The sequence below is a fragment of the Falco cherrug genome, chromosome 4 (assembly GCF_023634085.1).
Source record: "Falco cherrug isolate bFalChe1 chromosome 4, bFalChe1.pri, whole genome shotgun sequence".
Classification (NCBI taxonomy): domain Eukaryota; kingdom Metazoa; phylum Chordata; class Aves; order Falconiformes; family Falconidae; genus Falco; species Falco cherrug.
The window spans coordinates 82,709,436-82,728,915 of NC_073700.1; the positions used below are offsets into that span (position 1 = coordinate 82,709,436).

The 19,480-nt window shown below is 41.5% G+C and overlaps 1 protein-coding gene across 2 annotated transcripts in view; it reads left to right on the forward strand.

Annotated features, from left to right (window-relative positions):
- The first annotated feature begins 185 nt into the window (after positions 1 to 185).
- BZW2 (basic leucine zipper and W2 domains 2) overlaps positions 186 to 19,480 on the forward strand; it is a 56,592-nt gene continuing 37,297 nt past the window's right edge. The window contains exons 1-2 of one of the 2 annotated variants that reach the window (XM_055706596.1): positions 225 to 321; positions 6,303 to 6,344. The gene's annotated coding sequence lies outside the window, so the exon portion shown is untranslated. Of the gene's footprint in view, positions 322 to 6,302; positions 6,345 to 19,480 lie in introns of both variants that reach the window. The other variant, XM_055706597.1, reaches the window with a different exon arrangement.

Genomic DNA, 19,480 nt, shown 5'->3' on the forward strand with positions numbered 1-19,480 from the left:
GGGGGGATTTGGGTGATGGCTGTTTCCCTCCGCCGATTTCCCGGCAGGGCGCTGCCGCAAAGAAGGAACCCCCTCCTCTTTCGCCGTCTTTGTGAAGTTGAGAAACGTGTTTTGCTTTTATTTTTCCCCCTCTTTCGGGTCTTTCTGCGTCTCCTCCTCCATGCCCCCCCCGGGACAGTTCTGGGAGTGGGGCGGCCGGGCGGAGGGGGCGGCCGCAGCGGCGCCCGTGTGTCAATGTGTCTGTCCTTCACTCCTCCATTGTTTGCCGCTGCCGCCGCCGCGCCTGCTCTGCCCTCCCCGGACCGCGCAACCACCCGACAGGTGCGGCGGGCGGGCGCCTCTCACGGCCGGGCCGCCCCGCCCCGCGGAGAGCACGGCCGCCGGCGGGCGGGAGAGGCGGCTCAGCCCCGCGGCGGCGCTGCCCGGGCGGGCGGTGGGCGGCCTCCGCGGGCTGCGGCGGGGCAGCTCCGGGCGGGCGGGCGAGGCGCGGTGCCTGTGCGCGGCGGCCATGGCGGGCCCGGGCGGGCGCCGCGGCGGCGTTGAACGGGTGGCCGCGGGCGAAACCCGCGCCGGGGGACGCCGCCGTGTGCGGGTTTGCGGCGCCCGACCGCTGCGGGGGGCGAAACGTCCCTGCGTGGGGCGGCGCGGGGGTCGGCGGGGCGCCTGTTGCGGGCGCGGGGGAGCCCGTTGGCGCTGGGTCTGCTGGCGGGGGGCGGCGGGGCGGGCCGGGCAGCCCGGTCCTGCCGCGGGGGTCTGCCGCCTGGCCTCGTCCTGGCAGCGGCGTGTGGGGCGGTGCTTTCTAGTGAGGAAAAGCTGTTTATTCCGCTAAAGCGGCCGAATAAAGCCGCGATTGTGTCACGGCAGCGTGTCTCCGAAAGGAAGCAGATTTTGATGAATTGGGAAGTAACGCGCTTGCGGTGTTCAGAGCGGTGCCTTTTGTTAGCGCCTTTCTAAAATTAAACCTTGGGTGGAAAAACGATCGTTGTTACAGATCCAACTTTCCACTCCTGCAGCTGCAGCCCGGTAGGGCGCAGGGATGGTCCTGCGCGTCCCCGGCGAGGGGCAGAGGCTGAGGGTTACAGCGGCCGCGGTTGCTGCCTGTGCGGGGGGGCAGAGCGGGGCCCCGTGCTCCGTGCTGACTTTTTACCCTCCTTTGTCCTACTACTCCGTGTATATTTTGTGTATGCTTTCTTTTAAGGAACCTGTTTTATCCTGTAACTAATCTTTGAAGGCATGGCTTTATCAGCAAGCTAATTTTATATCTATATTTTTTCTTCTTTTTCTTTTAGCACTTGCAGGTCATCTCATGGCTTGTTACATATTGAGGTCTCTCAAATATTAATCTCCCTCTCTGTTTTAACGTTTGTTAGTTGCTTGACTGCCTTCAAGGAATGGCGAAGTCCCATTGTTTGTGTCCTGGTCTGTAGAAGAGCACCACTCTCTGAATCTAGCCAACCTCTGTAACTGTTTGGGTAGAAAACCAAAATGTGATACGATTTTATATTAACAAAACAGCTAAATTCTGTATGGTTTCCTGATTTAAAAATCACGGCAATACAGGGATGTATCACCATCTAGTTTTACTTCAGTCAACAAGTGTAAATAGGAAAGATTGCTTTGGACTTCAGATTATAACAGATTCCCTTGACATATTTTAAATTTTTTTTTTAGAAAACCAAAAATACCTAAAGGAAATGCCCTCAAGACCAAAGTACTTTTTATATCCTGGTCCAGAAGGAGAGCCCCATGTAGTGCTAACAGAAATCTGTCACTGCCTCAACCATGAAGGCTGAAATTGGGGTTTAAGTGTTCTTTTGTTGGTTCACTGCAGGGTGTGAATTTTACCCACTGTGGACAGATTTTATGATATTATAGTACTCTGATAATCTCTGTGGCACTATTAAATAACAAGCCTACAAGCTTCCTTTTGTACTCAAAAAAAATCCTGTCAGGCATTCAATGTACAAAACTGTGCATATTGCGTTCTGTTTTTTTAAATGTCAGAATGTTGTTGCACCCTAAGTCACGGAGTTAACAGGCAGACACAGTTTTTCCTTGGCAGTCTCACTGGATGGAGCTCACTTGGTGACTAAGGGTGCAGGAGCGCTCCATCTGCAAGGGTAATAAAATACTTTAACACTAGTTTAAAATGTTTCTTACTGTTACTTATGGAAGGCTTCTGTATGACCTTCAGACCTGTAGTAGGCAGACATTTCACAATCTTCGGTTTATCCTTGCGAGATCATGACGAAGTAACAAAGTGGCACTGCCTCCATTTTATGTATGGAATTTGAAGCATGGAGGCAGCAAGTGATTTTTTTCAAGGTGGCATGGGGAGTCTGTGTCGGGGCAGGGAACAGGAACATGAAAACGCAGCTTCTGTACCTTTATGCCTTGCCCAAAATGCATTTTCTTTTATCTACTGTATCTGCTTATTTCACTTATTTAAGTTGTGGATGGTAATTAATAATGTAAGGTTTGGGTATTACAGAGGGAGAAGGAAATGTTAACCTCACTGCAACTCAAGATATTGTTTAGATTTCAAATTATAAGTATTGCATATAAAAAATTCCCCATTTCCTCATCAGGTGATACACCTGATACTTTTGATCTGCTAAGCAGGTACCAGTGATGATATTTTTCCCCTGTGATTTGCTGGTTCTAGTATGTGCAGGTGTGCTTGTGGGAATTTATGATGGTTTATAATGAATGTATAGGTGATCCAAAACACCTCATGTTTTCTGCAGTTGTTGAGAGTAAGATTCATGCAAGAAAATAAGGATTCCTTTAACTGAGTAGCATTTGCTTTTGTTGGATGTACAAAACAATAAGCTTTTTCTTGGATCAAGCTAGGGGAGGACTGCCTTATGCCTTGCAGAGTGCACCATGAAACTTTCAGTCTTTGCACATGGAAGAGAGGAAAAGGAGACGCTGGACTGGTTTCACTGGTTTCAATCTGTTTTCTCTCAAATGACTACCCTTTGTGCCTTGGAGGCTTGCTTGAGTTATGGCCATGTACTCTGCTGCTCTGCCCGTGGCAGGTCAAAGATCCTGTAGCCTCTTTCTGTGCCTGGGTGTGGCATGATCAGAAACTTGGTCTGACCCACTGCATTTTATCTAGAGAAAAATAGAAGTATAGGTCAAACAAGTACTGATATTCCTATGACTTACTCTCCTAGCTCCCATCTTGCTGGTTCACAGCTAAGCACTTCCTCAGCAAAAAGTGGTATCTTTGTGCTTACCTTTGTATTTGATAGCCTGTGGTGGTTTTGTTTTGTTTTTTTTTTAATTTAGGTAAACTTTGTGTCTGCAGCATCCTGTGATTATAACTTTCACAGCTGCTTGAAAAAGGGCCTCTCTTTGTTTTTGAACTGGCTACTTCATGAATATAGCCAGCATAGCAGCCATCTACAGAGTTCTCTTTAGAAAAAACTGCTCACAAGTTTATTTGTGTAGGCTGTATATTGCATTTTTGAGTATCTGCTTTTATTTTTGTGTATATCTTTAACTGCTCATCATGCAAAGGCAACCCACATAATCTCCCCACAGATAGTGAGGGTTAATGGTGTAAAGAAAAAATTCTTATGTGCTTGGGTAGTGTGCATTTGTACTACCTGGTTAAAAGTTTCATTAAAAAAAAAAATCAGTATTACTTCCATAACAGAAGCAGATACGTATACCCCTTGCTCCATTTCTATGCTCAGCATTGTCTGTATGATTTAGGGGAAAAAAAATAATTGCTCCTTTGCCAGTTGATTTCGTCTTCTCTTAATTGTTTGTTTTAGATGGGTCCTAGTATGAAAAACTTGCTCAGACCATACATCTTTTTTTGCGTTTCATATGAGACTTCAAGTCATTGTGATTCTCTTTGATTAAGAGAAATCCAAGCTTTAAACAAGTAGTTTCATGAATATGAATTCCATGTAGGTAGGTACTTCAAGGTTTTTTGTAAGCGTAATAGAAGAAATGGCATACAAGCAGCATTTTGCTGATAAAAGGACTGAGATGTGTTCAGTGACTGCACAGCAGTATGTGTCAGGGGGCCAGCTGAGCACTTTTGCAAAACTAAGTTCTTTCCCACTTAAGCTTTGCAAATGGTGGCAATAACCCAATCATGCATTAGCACAGCTTCTGTGAGAGCTGATTTGCCATGGCTTTTCGGACAGGTGTTGCTAACATAAATTCAGAACTTAAGAGATAAAAAGTAAATAAAATTACATAAAGCTGCAAGGGTTGTACATCTCTGTAGGAGGACACTGAAAAACTTTACAGCCTGTATAGACCCTGCACCAAGTTTTGGGAATCATGAGTGCGATACTGGGAAAAATCAAAATTCTGGATGTGCTGGCTGCAGTTAGTCAGTGACAATTAAACCTTTTTTTTTTTGGTGAAGAATGATGGAGGCCCTTGGGCTAAAGATATCTAATTAATCTAATTTCTGAGTAATTTCTTAACCTAAGGCAAGTTTATTTAAATTTTGCTTGTAGTCATCTACAGATACGTACCTGTTTGTAGGCTTACGGTGATTGTTCAGGACAGAGGAATAAAATTATGCATTGAGTGGATATGTACTATTAAGTTCAGATTGTTTTAAGAGACATCAATCATCTTTTACTTTTTTTTTTTTTCTGTCCTCATTCCTCCTGTTCAAGAATTCCTTTGTCTGTGATGTATATAAGGCAGTAAATAGGCTGTCACCTATACCTATCTCACTGCCTGAGCCTACAGGTAAGGTAATTCCATTCTTATATCTAATTTTACCTGTGAACTGGCATGGTTCTCCATTTAAACTGTGGAGTTGATTTCTGATACTGTTTCTCTTTTCATGTGATCTGTTGTTGATTAAATATGAACAACTGCAGCAGTATTTACTTGTTAATTTAAAATAGTGACTGTCTATTCAAAGGTAACTGAAATACTTCAAGGATCACTCTGAGATAGTGCTGGTGTGTGAGAAGAAAATTGACAAATGGAAAAAATCTATTGCTTCTTTCTAGAGAGAAGTTTGTGGAGTGCAGTAATATTCTGCCATGCCTGAAAAGCTTTCTGAACTTGCCATACTGTACTTATTAAATCTAGACATGGATCTTGTAAGAGAGTGCAAAAGTAAAAATAAAAGCTATTCGTTCCAAAATAAAAAGCAAAATAAAGAGAGAGTCCAGTGACCAAAGGGGTGGGTGTAGTGGTGTGGTGGCCATATTTACAGCACTGCGGTGCTTCTCAAGACTCTTACGTACTGTAAAGCTGACAGCAGAATGAAACACTTGAGTTTCAGGGTTTAACAGCTTTGGTCTTCTGCAAAGTGAGGCTGTGTGTTGCAAGCATAATAAAGGAAAATCATGTATTTGTAACATTGCTAGTAAGCCTTCCGACTGGGATCACAGTTTTGCAATGGGGTTATAGGTGCACATGGCAGCTCGTGTAGATCAGATTGCAAGATTAGGAAGTTTTGGTACATGCTTCCTGGGCAAAGGGAAAGTAGTTCAGAGGTAAGTTAATTGTGAGTAAGTACAGAGGCTGAAACCTGGGTAATGGCTCGTACACGCAGTAGGAGGTTTTTTTCCCCTGTTGCTCTGTCTTGTTCCCACTTGCCTTTAGATATGCTTTTATCACTAAGTACATTTTAATATGATAAAAAAACTTCCTCACATGTGTCATATAAAACAAATAATCTTTTGTTGTTATGTATTTTGGTTTTAAAATTCCCGGAAGTCAAGAAAGTATTTCCAGGAAGTAAATAGGTAATAAATCTACCATAATAGGAACGTTAGTAAGAGCTGCTAGTTTCTATGTGTCTGAGAGCCTTTGAAATTAGAAATGTGGGTTTTCCTGGTACAGAAACTGCTGAGTTTTCTGTAGGAATTTTAAAAGTCATTGAGTATTTCATACATAGGCATGTTTTGGAGTTCTGTGTAAGGATTTACTCTGCAAAATCTGATAGGTCAGATGGAGAAGTTTTATACAGAAATTGCTTGCAGTTATTGTAGACTTACAGTAGCAAACAAAGATTATTGCTTTTAGTCAGCCTGTAAGAAGGATGGATTACCTCTGGTAAGAATTGAAATGATGGACAGACAGGTCAGGCAAGGAAAATGCTAGATGCAGTCTGGGACAGAGAGGCTGGTCAGGGATGCAGGAAGGAAGCATATCCTGTGGTGTCTTGAATCCCAATGAGTCACACCCTTCTGCACCTCCTTCAACTACTGCAGACAGAACAATTAAATATAGCTTTGGAGTTGTACTTCATTGTAATAACCACTATTTCATGTGTTTTCCTTTAAATGTGTTTTCTTTTCATGCAGAAAAAGATGTCTAAGCAGTTCCACAGTTTGTAATTTGCAGGCGTAAGTGATCCTTTCATTTTAAGTTTTATTTCTGTAAATAAAATCCTTTACTTCTCTAGAAGCGTTTTCAAGAGGGAAAATTTATGAAATGCATTCAAGTTATACATTAGTCATTTTTCTTCTGATAAGGCACAAGGGTGAAATCTTAGGAACATGTTACTGAGCATTAGCAGATCCAGAGATCGTCATTTATTTTCACTGCCATTTCACGCCTCATGCGATAGAAAATTAGAAAAATAAAGTATATTATTGGTTTTGAATAGTCAAGTAGAAGTCAATCCAAGAAGAGAGGATGGTGAGTTTGGTTGGGTTTTTTTTTTTTTTTTTCAGTCTACAACCTGCTCTGTATGTGCCAGTTTTAGTAGGAGTTTGGTTAGAGTCTTGTTCCTGGTTTTGTCCCATGTCTCTGCGCCTCTCTGAGGTACTCCTGAAGCCTGTGCTGGTCTAGGTCTGCTTTGACTATATTGTCTTAATGCATGTTTTCCTGTGACTGAGACCTGAGGATCCCCAAACCAGTCAGCTGGTGCTATGGAAGCCCAGTGTTGTGCTGTTGAATCCTATTCTGTCAGAGATGCTTTTTTTCCCCTCTACATTTTGCGGCAAGAAGAGGCCTCAGTCAGTGTTCCCAGGGCCACCTGAGGCCTTGTCTCTGTCCTTGAGATTCGTTGTCCTCTCCGTCAGTCCCAGCTCCCTTCCCAGCACAGGGAAACACCTGCTTCTCCTGTACTGAATACATGGATGAGATCTTTTGCCAGGTTTTGAGTTTGGCTATCTTGTTATGCAGAGCTTTATTAGAAGATTTTTCCTTGAGTTAGAGAAAGGAAGACATACTCATAATTTACTTTTCCAACGGATCCAAGGGAAGGGCTTTTCATTTTTAGTTGTTTTATTTCTGTTAAAATATTTAATGCTGTATACTGAGAAGTGCCTTCTTCCCAGTGTGCCCTGCCATCAATATGTCAATCTATTTGTATTGCAGTTACGCCTCCAAGATCCTTCTTTATGATAGTGAACTGGTTCTGTAGTGACCTACACTGCTGAATCATCAAGGCTTCAGACTGTCAGGTCTCTCCTGTGATGGGAGTTGTGCAGTTCTCGAACTTCCATCTGCAAGCGGTGGTCCTGAAGCTGAGTGTGTCGAGCCAAAGCATTTCATGGATAGCCTGTCTGATGCTAGGATTACTTGATTAGCTTCTCTCCCCAAGTTAATTATTTTTTTTTTCCTGGGTATAGGAAGGCCTGATCTTTTCCCCATTTTCCTTTGTCTTGTCTTGTCACTTTAAACGGTTGTTGACCTTTTCAGTCTGACCTGGTAGGTATTAGTGCTGCAAAAGCAGTGTTGTGGTATGAGGAGACAACACAGAAAAAATCTTTTGAAGCTGTGGGAGGACAAGATGTCAGTGATGAGGGAAAAGGGCACTGTTCCTAGTGTAGACCAAGATGTTCCCTGTTTATTCTTTTCAACCACCTTGTTCCTTTTTTTTTTTTGTAATCCCAGTAGAAGTTACTCAGTTCCTGTTAATAACTAGGTTATTAGATTACTGAATAGCTACCTTAATTAATATTCTCAACAATTGGTTAATAAAGGTTCATATCACCATATCCTTAATCTGAAATATCAGCTCTGTTTTTGTAGCATTGTCAAGAATAGAGGAAAAATACAATCTATTGCAAAGCCCCTGCTTGAGAGTCATGTTGAACATCTGCTTTCGTTTGTTTTAGATTTATAAAAGCCTAAATTTAGGTTGGCGCTTCGCTAACTTTGCATTTTATCTTCCATTAGGAAAGAACATATATCAGGTTTTCTAGTCCTTCATCTCTACAGAACATATCAAACTAGGCAGAGCAACATTCGAGGTGGGGTGCAAATGCAATGGTCTGCATGGACTTCGTCAGTCAGTTAATTGACTTTGAGAGTCTGGCTGTATCCATGACAGAACAGATATATATTTTGGGATTTAGTATCAATTCACTTCTTAAAATTAGATTATTTTTTTTTCTTTTAGTTTTCCTTGTTGTATGATAGATGCAGTAGCTGTTAACATTTTTTTTGGCTATTGAAAGCTTCTGTTTCTTTCAAAAGGACAGGAGATGTAGCACTGAAAGGTATATGCCCCTTTTTCACTGAAGGTTAATGTATTTTGTAGAATCCCTTCTAGATACATGCTCAGGAGCCCTAGATTAACTGGTGTGTCTTTCTGAAGTCCTCAGAGAAACCAGCCAAACCTTTCTCATTAGTAAACCTTTTAAATTCTTCCTATCTTGCATCCTCATAGGAAGCAAGTTGTAGAAATCTATTAATAGAGTTTTTTATTGGTATTCCTGCTCTCTTGTGTGTACATCTTTATGCATATACCTGCAGATACATATCGCGTGGAACCGTTGTTAGGTTGTTTGCAGAAGCAGGTTGCTGATACTGGTCTTTCCAGTGCATGAACAACAGTGCTGTAAACAGGAAAATAATTTCCCTATTAACAGTGTCAAATACCCTTGTGCTGAGCTGATACTGATACAGCCCAACCAACCACAAAGCAGATGTGTGCTGTTTCTGCCGATGGGGGCTAGGCTGGCTGCTGTGGTAATATTTTATGCCCATTTAAAAAGATGGTAAGCCTCTTCCAGTTAGAAATCTGTAACTCCTGCATAACACTTGGCTTCACGAACTGGGTTGGGTGTGGGTGTGTGGTTGTGGTCTGACACTGAGCACATTCTCACAGTGTATTTGTGGCATGCTGGATTTTGAAACTTCTCAGCCAACAATGGAAATTCTGTGAATGATTTCAGAAAGATAAGCAAGCAGGTCTACTAAATTAACTATAGAACTGAATAATACACCATTAGTAATTGTCCTATTGTTAATTTTGGGTGTGTAATTAAACTCTTAACTCTGCCTGAGACATTTTCAGAGGGCACTGAGCTATAGACTCACACAGATTGCTAGTCTGCAGGTGTGAATTTCTGTTGTAGAAACCGATGAAGTTTGATCTAGTTCAGATATCTGAAGTGCCTAAAGCTGAAGCTGTGAAGCTGTTCACAAGAGACTCCCTTAAGATCTCACCTTAAGATGGACAAGCAGGATATTTTGAATAAGATATTTTCTGGAAATATTTACATACATCAATGGTGAAAAGAGGCAAGGATCACAGGGTCAGACGTAGGTATCTGTTGCTGATTTTTAAAGTTAGGTCAAATGCACCCCATTTTTGGGTTCATATTTGGGCTGTTTGGTCAAAAAAAAGTGGATATGAGTTTTAGTTTAACTGATTGCCTCCTAAAATGATCGATAGTGAAATAAGTAGTGGTCCTTACAACTAACAATATCAATTAAATTGTTGGGTTTGCATTAGACTGAACTGACAGCTGCCTGTGCTCCCCTTTCCAGTGTGTGGGCACAAAGTGCTTCAGGTACTGCTGCAGTGTAAGTGGTGCTGCCCACAGGTGGGATTTGTTGCCTCTGTGATTGAGTGGGGTGAAATACTATATACCTGCTCTGGTCTACATATGGATGAGACGCAAGTCTCACAATAACTTCTACTAGCTTTTTGTAATGTGGTTAAGCTGTTAGTACATGATGCTGATACTGGAAAATAGATACAAGTTGGTGAAGCAACAGGCTAATATATTTTTTTTTCTAGCTCAGGTAGTTTATGTTGCTACTTTGACTTCCTTTTGTGGCAGTGTTTCTTAATTCTGAGATTTTGGCCACCTGCATATATAAATGTATTTCTGAGAACGGGGTTTTCATCTGATTGCAGTAATGATCAAAATGGCTTATAAATAGATCTTTTTGAGGAGCAAAACTATTAAGATGCATTCATAGCGTTCATAATAGCTGTTGCTTGCAATGCTGTGTTTATAGATAGACTCTGAATCTTTTGGCTTAGTTTGATGGACTTCAGAGTTTCCTGAATCTGGATTACCAACAAAGACATATTCATGATTTTATGCATTTATATTTTCAGATAAGTGTTGCATTTAGTGTCATTTATGTTCAGATACAGCATGAAAGAAAGCTAAGAAAAGGGAAGCTGTACTGTTGAAACTGAAGAAGATGTGGTGGTTTGAGCACTTCTGTGAATATGTCCATGCATGGTATATCAAAATAGAGGACGCTGCCATATGTGTTTGCTTAGCATTTGAGCTTTTTGGTTACCAGACTGAAACTGATCTCCCAGTTTGTTCTGATGTGTGAACAGTGTTGGGGTCCGATACTCTGACCAGCTTCTTTTAGATACTCCACATATGGAGGGTGTGATATTTAATACCTAATTTACTTACCTGAAGATAGTTGGTGTTACATGGGATTTATGATGTAGCAGAGTGATACAAATGTATTGAAAACACAATACAAATTTAAGTTACACGTAACAAAGTAAAACAGTTGCAATACACAGTACAACTGCAATACCGATATGATTCCTATTACCAGTCTCTACAATATACTCACCATCACAATGCTGGACATCCCCAATCACTGAAAAGAAATATGTGGGTTGAATCACAATATTCTTTACAGGCTGGCTCAGAGCAATCTATGGATTCATCCGAGAGCTTTTGGGCTTCTGCACAAAGGTGAAGAAATGACTTTCTGAAGTAAGGGTGAGAGTGCTGGTATGTGAGCTGCCAAGAGGTGGGTAGGATAGCAAGTGTTGTGTGCCCCCTCTCTGCATGTTCAATCTGTAATAGCTATTTTTCTGACTCATCTAGGATAATAGCTGATTGTGTGTGTAGCCACCCCATGCCATACACTGTTGGGTGAGTTTTGGGGTTGGTTGTTGTGGTTTTTTTTTTCAGCACCCAACTTGTGGATATGAATCATTATCTGTTGCTGTAGAATATCACAGCTGGGTGTGAGAGGAATTGTATCCATCACTGCCTAGAAAGTAACTATTTGCCGGTTGAAGCAATCTAAGCATTGAATACTTTTATCCCCTGCTCCACGAATTTGCTCATCAAAATGAGTGTGTTCTGTGAAAATGTTCAGCCCACTCTGAGGAGGAGGAAACAGCCACAGGGAACGTGGGACCGCTTTTGGGATACAGAGTGATACAAGTCAGTTATGGTCTCCTTTTCCATGCAAGTGAATGCTGCTAACAGCATAATCAGTGTTAGCTGGTATGTTTGGAATAGCTGACATGGTGAAAAGCGTTGTGAGTTTCCACTGCTGGCTCTTTATGCCATCTCTTTTTAGCCAGAATTCAGGTATCTGGAAGCTGATTCACTGTCCTGTAGGTAAAAAGCCCTGTCTTAACTTGGTGAACTCCTTGCCCTTGCACATGCTTTGAAGAAATAATTAGGGAGTTCTAAGTTAAAACTTGCTTTACTGCTTACAGCAGTTGTCGTTTTGTTAAAGCCAAGGCCTTCGCTACTTGCAAGTGTGTAGGAAGTGCTGGCTATTAATACATCCCTCCTCCGATTACTGTACTTAGTTCATGAAATAATAAACTGTTAGCAGCTGGGGGGCATTGCTTTCTGGAGAATGCACACTTTGTGGTTATTTTTTTTTATTTTTAAGCTTAGTCTGTGTAATTTTGAAGACAGTTTCTGGGTTTTCAAATGCTGCAGTGCTGTATCCTGGAGACACTGGTTATCTCCTGCGCTTTTGCTGCTGGTCAGAGCTTTGCAGTAGCATGAAAAATGGAAGTGGCTCATCTTCTAGTTTTATTGTTGTGATACTTGAATTGTATGGGTAGGGTCAACACTGTAAGAACTTTCAGAGGGCTGATACATTAAAGACAGAGAAGCAGGGTGGACTTGAGCAGAGGAGTGGTACTCTAGATGAGAAAGCTGTTCTTCCTGCACTGGCCTTCATTACTGAGCTGTTGTTGTCTCGTGTCTGATGGACTTCATTGCTACAAGTGAAGCCTCTTTGTATTTTTTTTTAACATGTTTTGTTCTGAATACTTGCATTTATTGGTTTATTGGAGACCTGGTTCAGGGGGACCCTATAAAAATATTTCTTCCAAGTGTACTGTGAACAGTGGTTAGTAGAATTCTCTCTGCCAAGCATTAATGAAGGATTAAGCTAAATTGCAGCAGTACCTTTATAATCATGTTTTTGCAGGATTTCAGCTACACCATTTTCCCTTTAGCAGCATCATCTCCTGTGAGGATTGCTGAGATGATTATATTTTTCAGAATAAACAGGACATCCAATGTCTCTCTGAATTCAAGAATCCTGTTCTAATGTGTACACTATATATTGAAAGTGGTATTTTGTATAAGGAAAAAACCTTGTTAGCTTTGGAAGAGTACCATTCTCTGCTTGTTTTTTAAGTTCACCTGAATCTAATCTCTGCTGATGCTTTTTATCCTTTTCTAAGAGGTTTTCCTGCTGGCAACGTTTGCCATGGAGTTGGATGACTAGCAGTCACCTTAAAATGAATGTCAGTTGGTTATGAACTGAACTGTAGCAATACACATTCTCCATTATCTCAGGGTACTCCAGTTAGGAGCCTAGCTGGAACAGTTAAGGAGCTGCCTTAGAGAGCTCTCCACAGTCTGAGAAAAGCTCCTACTAATACCTAGTCCTTGAAGAATTTATATCCAATTCCTCCTCTTAGTTGCTGAAAGAAACCTGGTTACCAAAAGATAACTCTGTGTGTGTCAGCCCAAGTGCATGATTTAATTTTCTTGGCTTGTATTTTCATCTGTCGATGATCAAGAATTTTTACCTCTGTTTTGGGGGGTTTGGGGGTTTTTATTCCTCTCTGTGCTGACTCATGCATTTTTCATATGATCGCTGATTATGAAATAGAGAAGTGTGTTGCCTTCGTGGTTTAATTTACAGTTCTCTTGGCCTTGTGAAGCGCATCTGGAGTGCTTTGGTCATGGGAGACTTCTGGTTTTACCTTGTTATTCGGCTGAGCTGCTTCTGTAGAAATTCTTGGTTAGTGACCTAATAAACACCTGCTCTGCTGAAATAGGTGTATTGAGCTAGATCTCTCATGCAGTGTGTGATTGGTGGCATGGGGTTTTATGACTTGTTTTTCAAGAAACATCTTCCTGCGCATCCCAGTTTAGCGGTTAGATGATGCAAATTTTGGTGAGTTTGTCTTCTCATTTTTTTCTGGTCTTACTTAGTTCTCAGCTGGATAGCTACTCACAAGTTGCATGCACAATTCTTGGCTGGAGAGTCTTGCATTAACACAGTTTTTTACTTTATTTAGGGTGTGCTAAGTTTAATTCTATTTTAGTATTTGTACTTGCTACAGAATGAAAATCACTTCCACTTGTTTCATCTGTTTTCTCTCTCCTGTTGGGCATACTAATAAAGGGCAATACTTTTACTTGAGTGGACACTTACTCTTTACTGTGGAAAAACACTGTTCTGTATTAAAAATGGAAAAGAAAAGATTTAAGTGCTTTAAGAGCTTTGGATGGCTCTTTTGGGAAAGGCAGGGCATTTAGCGTATGTCAAAAGATAGTGTTGTAGCAGGTTTAAGATAATACCCGATAGCCACTGGTGACTAGGGCATGCTTCCAAGTATGAAATCAAAGGTCAGTATCTAGCTGCTTCATGTAGTATAATGTCATAAGCAAAATCAATCCATAAAAGAAGACGTATTTTTCAGCAATAAACATGTAGACTAGCAGTATCCTTTTTTTATGTAATTATTAAAACATGAGGTTGATTGTATTTACCCTGCACATCATTATGTGGCTGCTTAGTCCTTCCCTATTGCCATCGAGGTCATTTGTGCAGTAAAATCAGTGAGGGGATTTTAATGTGGCAAGAGCCTGGCTCTGGGTTTACTGTTTGTAATGAGTGGGACCTTTGGGGTAAAGGTCTCATAAACATTGTAACTCAGCTGGTGGCCTCTGTGGGCAAAATAGCAAGATAAACCTTCTGGCTGCCAGTGCTGCCCTTACTGCTGATTTACACCTTCGTTGAACTTGCAGACCTCCAGGTTATTAGTCACTTGTGAAAAAACCCCTATGTTTTAGGAACAGAGGGCAAGAGTTGGAAAATGGTGTTGAAATAACAGTTGTCAACTTGTGTAAAGACAATCCAATGCATCTCACTAAGTGTAGGGGTTTGTTCTTGCTGTCTCCCCAGATGTGCGATGAAGGAGAGAGGAAGGGTGGCTTCTTAGCGCTGCTCTGGTCCTTTCCTCTGCATTTGGAACCCTGGGAAGCAGCAAACAGAGCTTCTTACTTCCTTATTTTTTCCACAGTATCAAAATGAGCTGCAGCAGGAGGTTGGGAGCATTGACACTGCTAGCCACTGTACTGCCTGAGATGTATAAATAAAGTGCTTTTCCTTCATACTGACCAAACCTGGGAAATGTTGGCAGCTGAGGTGGATTTTTTAGCCTTATGAGGGTGTGAAAGCTGTGTTAAAGCAGAAAATGTTTCACAGCTGTCATGGCAGTGAATGCTGCAGCAACTGAGGGCTGCGTGACCGGTGTGCATTGTGTCTGCTTGCCTCTCGCTGCACCCAGGTGTTGGGGAGTGCCTGTGGAAAAGTAGGAGCTGCAGGAGTCCCCACAGGGACTCAGTGGCCCAGTGGAAAGTGGGAAGCCTGACAAGGAGTTGGTGAGAACCGGTGGCTGCATTGCATCCGCTCTGTCCTGTCATCCCCTTACATCATTCTGTACCTCTGTACTGGTAATGATTTATGCGTTTTGCACCTACAGATTTTGTTAGCTCGTAATCTAGCTGCCTGCTGCCTTCCTGGGGAGTGGAGACAGCTGTTGGCTGCACACTGACATGTTTCCTCTGCAGCAGAAGTACAAGGGCAGCTCTTCCTCCATGCTGCTCGAGTTTGGTAATTTGATTTTGACATAACTCCTTGGCTCGCTGCTGAAAGAAGAGGAAAACCCTCTTCAGGTTTTCATCCTAAACCTGGAACTGTAACAGTGAGAGGATGAAAACACGTAGTAAACATTGCTGGATGAAAAAGACCCAATAAAGCCTTTCAGTGTTCTGGATATTCCAGTTCTTGGGGGGAAAAAAAGATTGGCCTTGATACATGGGTTGGGGTTTTTCCTTTGTAGAAACTCTCCCCATCTATGCTTTTATTTTATTTGCCTTTGTGATGAGTGCTCCTGTCTTGCATGATATCTGAGCAAGGGAAGAAGATGGAAGTAATTCCTGCCAAGCATCTGTTCCTGTGAAAGCTGGTGGTGCTGTGTTTGTGGTGCATTGGCAGCTCTCTCCAGCACCCTGTCAATCAGACACTGTCAGCACGAGTGCCTGCAGCCGGATCAGCATCCCTTGGAGCCCTCTGGTCGGCTGCCCAAAGGGTTGCCACCTGCCCCTGTGGGCTCCCTTGCTGTTGTTACAGTGCCCTGCGTACGTAGAGCCATAAACTCTTGGTAGGGAGTTTTATTGAACAGTTGGTTTTTTTAATATTGTCTGGCATTGATTTCTCTCTCTAAGTAGGACAGTGAAGTTTTGCTGCTGAGAAGCAACTGTTCCTGAATTCATTGTGAGCATGTTAATAGCTGAAGAATCTCCGATGATTCTGAGATTTCAAGTGATGCTTAGAAAAATAGTATTTGTTTGGGTAAAAGATTTCAGTATTTTATTATTTTTTGTTTAATTTGAGCAACATGTTTCCAAGACCAAATGTTTCCAGTATTGTAGCTTGGTAGAAACTTTGGCCTTACAAAGGCTTTAAATAATTTAGGAGTTAATCTTTGTAAGAATTTCCCTGTGGTATGGATAAAAGACGGCACTTTTCTAACTTGTTAAGCAACTTCAAACTTGGTGAAGCTCTGAGGTAACTTTTACTTCATCTGTTGCTGGCTTTATAAATTAATTTTAATTAATGCTAGGTTTATTAATTGAATCTGTTGCAATTTTTTATTAATTGTGTGGGAAGGATTGGTTGATTATAGAAACTGCTATATAATATATGTCCAGGTATCTACAACTGTAGACGTCCCTCAGTTTTGTTTTAACTGTTCAGGGTCTTTAGCATGTAAGTGAGAATCAGCTGCAGAGAAAGCTGAACTTGTGCACTTCAAGCAGTTTCAGGAGAGTGTAACAATTCAACAACTTACGTATTTTTTTAAATATGAATCTGTTTTGCAGAAGCCTGTTAAAACAGGTTCCCAAATCCACTCCTACTCTTGTTAAGTCATGCATTTTTTTTATTTTTCTGATTATTTCTGTAGCTGTAAGTTAGTTATCAGCAGGCTTAGACATTCTGAGGTTTGTATGGAAAATGAACCTGTTTTAGGATGTGGTGTCTGGTTCTGTGCTGCTCTCTGCCATCTCCTCCTTGAGTCAGCCCAGCTTCTGACTTACCTGCTTATAAAATAAAAGTGTTTGGCTATGGAATTTAAACACATGAATTTTCTACAAGAGGTTTTATGAATCCTAAAGGGAGAATCAAGAGTAAAACATTTATTGCTGAGCTTCTCCCTTCTTCTGTAGAAGAGTGGAGTCTGTGGAAGGTGTGTGCTAAGGAGCTATCAATTCCACATCTCTTGCTCACTTTCCTGCTAGCAATTTGTATCAATCCTGGAGGATGTTGGGCTGCAAGATATAACTTTGACTAGTGGTTTGGGTTTTCTTTCTGAGGCTATTTCCTTCCTACCCATACCCATCCATAAGATCTTTACTGCTCTGAAACAATTACGGCTTCTGTAGCTGGCATTTAAAAATTTGACTTTGGCTTTGATCTACCCAGATTCTATACCTTTCAAAATAGAGAATATATGTAATATTTCAAGTTATTTTATGATTTCAAGGCTTTATAGCTACGTGACAACTGAGGGGCAGGCTGCACTGCGGTGCAATCGAATGTACCGTGCAAGTTGATATGCTGCCACCCTGAATTTACAACCTTCAGACATCATTTTTGTGTTGTTGTTGGTGTGTTCTTGACTAAAAACAAAACACCAAAAATTTTGCATTGCTTTGTTTTGTAAATTTTAAGCTGTTGTCCAGGCACTTGTTGTGGTGGCAACAGCACTGGAAAGTCTTATTTGCAGTAGCTGATGTTATTTGTAGTATAGATACATCCTGGGCTGTCATGTAGATCACTGGGTTGGTTTTGCTCAGGCTCGTGCTGCAGTTTCTTGATGGAGGTGCCCGTGCTCTCCCTGGGCTTGAGGAATCGCCTTATAAAGCCTGACCCTCACTCAGATAACAGATTAGAGCGCAGTGCATTTAAAGCTAAATACAGAAGAAGGCAGATCCTGTGTTCCTAGTAATTAACTATTCAAGAGTCTCTTCTGTTGCACTGAACCTCTAGTCATTAAATCTGCCGCAAGTGGTGAGCCTTACTTTAACTGGGGTTTTTTGTTAAAATCTTGTTCCCAGCTGTCTTAAAGGGCATATTTTATATTCACAGTTCACAGGTAACAGTTCTAAAATCAGATAGTCAAGTTTCAGGTGCATGCAACAATTCTCTCAGTTTAAAAAGACACTGTCAAAGGAAAGAAGTCTAGTGCTAGAAAGGTAGCATGTGCATTTATATCTTTTCTAGCAAGTGGGAAGCCATACCAGTATGGCTGGGTTGAAGGTCAGGTGTCATTAATTTCATTGCCCCCAAGGCTTGTGTGTGTTCGTTAAGCGGGCACTGTCAATCCCAGCCCGATGCCATGTTTGTGCTCTGAAATAGCTGTGACAAGAGGATTAATTATTATCTGCTGCGTGGCTTGCTTGACACTTTCTTTCCTAACCTCTTGGGCTCCTGCAGTCTCTTGAAATGAACATTTTTAGACCCAGAGCAAGGCATAAGGTATCAGGGCCAAGCATAAAAACAATCAAAAATACATGGGTGAATATTACATCTTACAGATCAGTCTCTTGCAGATAACTGAAGGTCAGAAAGGCAAACCAGATAAATAAGTCAAATCTAGCTGGCTAGAGGCTGGGCTGTTGCTTATCCCTGTGGACTGCTACCTCATCTGCCTAATTAATTTGTAAAGCAGCTCCTGTCCCTCTGCCACCGAGAGGGTTAAGTGGGGGAAGGAGACTTTTGAGCTCTGCTGTGAAGGGAGGCTTGGATCCTACAGTGCTTTAGAAGATCCTGTGATATCGTGGTTTGCCATTTTTAAATCTCTTTGCCGATGGGCGGATTGTTTTTTCCAGAAGACTATTCAGTGTTGCAGATGTTTTGAAATGCCCTTTGGTCTGTTAAAACCATAGCTTTAAATCTCAGTGGTGAATACGAACCTCTCAGTTTAACTGCTTGTTGCATCTTTATATTTTTCATGACTTGCAGGAAGCAGAACCAGTCTTGACTCTGAACTTTACTGGCTATTTCCAGTGCCTGCAGGCAGTTTTTGACTGTGGCTAAGGGGTAGACCTAGACTAGAAAGCATAGAAAGCAGTGATTTGCCAAGTTAAAACATTTGAAATGCTGCAGAAGTGGCCAGCTAGTGATGCTGCAACTAGATGAGGAAGTTTGGCGAATGGGAACATACTGTATAGCTGGTGCATTGTTAACATAATGATTAACTTTCAGGGGTAGAGAGAGCATTACTTGGATAGTAACATGTGATTGATGGCATCTTTCTAGCCACAGACCTCGAGTTTCTCTTTACTCATGGTAAGAAGTGTTGGAAAATGTATGTACATTTAAACTAGACCTGCAGAGTCTGCAATGAAGAAATATAAATGATAACTTTAGTTTTACAAAAATTTGTATTAGGAGAACATGCCCAAAGGACAAAGCTTGGTAAGGCATATTTCTGGATGAGTGAATCGTACCTAACAGTGATCTAATGACCTGCAGGGTGTGAAGTAGGTGGCCTGAAAGTCATAGTGCTGGCACTTGCTGTTGGCAAGACAGGGGGATGAGCCGTGATGATTACTACATGCTGCAAAGCTTCCTTGTATTCACTTTTGTTTGCGTTCAGCTACGTCTTGTGTCATTAAACTAATTATATCCAAGGCTGAAAAATAGTTTTATTTAGATAAAATGGCATTAGTATGTGATTACTTCCCAAATTTGTAAACTTTGCATGTTGAGATTCACTGTTAAGGTCTTAAGTAATATATGCCGAATATTTTTACTCCGTGTGTAGCGTGAATACTATTTATTTATACACAAAGTTGATGGGGGGAGGGATTTGGTTATCTTTTATTTTTACAACACCAACATGTTTTTAGCAACAAGATACAGCGATGCTTGGAAGGAACATTTGAGCGGGATTTGATGGTTAAAACATTGC